At 50.2% G+C, this 1,866-nt stretch overlaps 1 protein-coding gene across 1 annotated transcript in view; it reads right to left on the reverse strand.

The window, feature by feature from the left end:
- The window catches only part of MDGA2 (MAM domain containing glycosylphosphatidylinositol anchor 2), a 306,141-nt gene that overhangs the window by 283,180 nt on the left and 21,095 nt on the right, over nt 1–1,866 (reverse strand). The window lies entirely within an intron of this gene.

The raw sequence follows: 1,866 nt of genomic DNA on the forward strand, positions 1-1,866 counted from the left end.
ACTGCTGCTCAAGTCAGTGTGAGGTTTCTCTCCTCCTCCTCCTCCTCCCACCCAAGTGTGGAATCACTCCCTTCAGGAAACTTCCTCCTCCTGGATTTCTCGCTCAGATGAGCCAAGGGAACCTTAAACCACCTCAGGAATGTGGATCCAAGAAGGATCCTCTCCCCATCCATCCACCACCACCCGGTGAGGGTTGCGGTGCTGCCACGGGCGAGAAGATGCCACAGCCAGGCTGGGAGAGCTGGGAATGTGAGCTCAGGGATGAACAGGGATATGCTTGGGATCAGTGCTGCTGCCCAGGCAGCCTCCCACATCCCACTGGGAAGCTCAGCATTCCCGAGGAAGCAAATCTTCCCTGGCAGCAGCCAGGGTGGCCTTGGACACCCCACACAGCAGGAGCATCCCTGGAGCCACCTCACCCTGGAAAATCCAATCAGGATCTTCCTGATTGCCCTCATCCAGCAGAATGGAAGGCTTTGGAGGCCCAGAGCTCCTCCTCTGGGACAAATGAGAGGATAAGACGTGGTCACAATGGAAGAAACCAAAAAATACGGAGAGAACTTGCTTTGGAGGAAAATTCCTCCCCCTGGACACCTCAGATCCAGGCACAGCTCAGAGCATAAATTCCAGCTGGGTGAGCTGCCTAAACCTGGGTTTAAACTGAAGCTCATCCATCCATCCATCCCATGCCAGAGAGTTACAGCTCACGTGGGATTCAGCTTTGCCGCTCCATAAATTCCAGGAGAGGGAACCTCAGGAGGCTTTTCAGCACATTCCCTGTGCATAACCATGGACAGGAGCACAGGGCTGGGAAGCAGCCGTGCAGGGAACATCCTGGAGACTGCGGGAATGATGGGAGAAGGGATGCAGGGAGCAGGAATTCCATAAAACGGGGAGGGAAAAGGGATCCGACGCCTTCGAAACCGCCTCTGGCTGCAGAGCTCAAGTTCTGCAGCTGCATTTGCAATTTAAAATCACGGCACTCAGGGATGAAAATCCACATGGAAAACAGGGAAGAGACAAACAAGTGTTGGGGAGGCTCTCGTGGAGCATCTTGGAGCTTTGGTGGTGTATTTTTAAGTGGTTGGAAATATGGGAAGAAATGGAGTTTGCCCTGAGGTGTGTGAGGTGCAGGAGGTGTTTGCACCTCTATTTTCACCCTGTTTCCCTGATCTGATGCTTCATAAAAAGGGATGGGCCCACAAATCCATGCAAAACAAAGCTAACAACAAATAAACAAAGTTTACCTCACAATTATCCCTCAAAAATATCCAGGATTTCAATGCCACAAGTCATTTTTATCCGATTTCTCCCCTAGAAAACTTCATTTTCTAGAGGTTTCAATAACGATGAAAATACTTCATAAAAATCAACTTTGTGACTTTTTCCATATTTTTTTAAACCACAGTCCTGCAGGACAAGAGGAATCCAGTGGAGATGAGCAACCCCTGGACTTGAAGAACACGGGAATTCCCTGGATGGACACGGGAAAACGGCACTAAAAGGTTGGTTGGGGGATTTATTTTGGGAGTTTATTTTCCTTCCACTTCTTGGGTGATAAAAAGTTGCCATTCCAGAGCAAGCTCGAGGAAGAGCATTAAGTGGCTCCTGCTTGTCACGGAATTACTGAGGTTGAAAAATCCCCCTGAGAGCATCAAACCCAACCACCCCCACTCCCAGCACTGCCAAAGCCACCACTGCCCCATGTCCCCGAGTGCCACATCCACAGGGCTTGGAAATCCCTCCAGGAATGGGGATTTCAGCCCTGTTCCAATGCCTGACAACCCTTTCCATGAAGAAATTCCTCCTGATATCCAATCTAATGTCGGAGCTCCAGCTTCGACTTCGTTTCTGAAGGATGTGTTC

Source organism: Lepidothrix coronata, unplaced genomic scaffold (assembly GCF_001604755.1).
Source record: "Lepidothrix coronata isolate B3197 unplaced genomic scaffold, Lepidothrix_coronata-1.0 Scaffold119, whole genome shotgun sequence".
Lineage (NCBI taxonomy): Eukaryota > Metazoa > Chordata > Aves > Passeriformes > Pipridae > Lepidothrix > Lepidothrix coronata.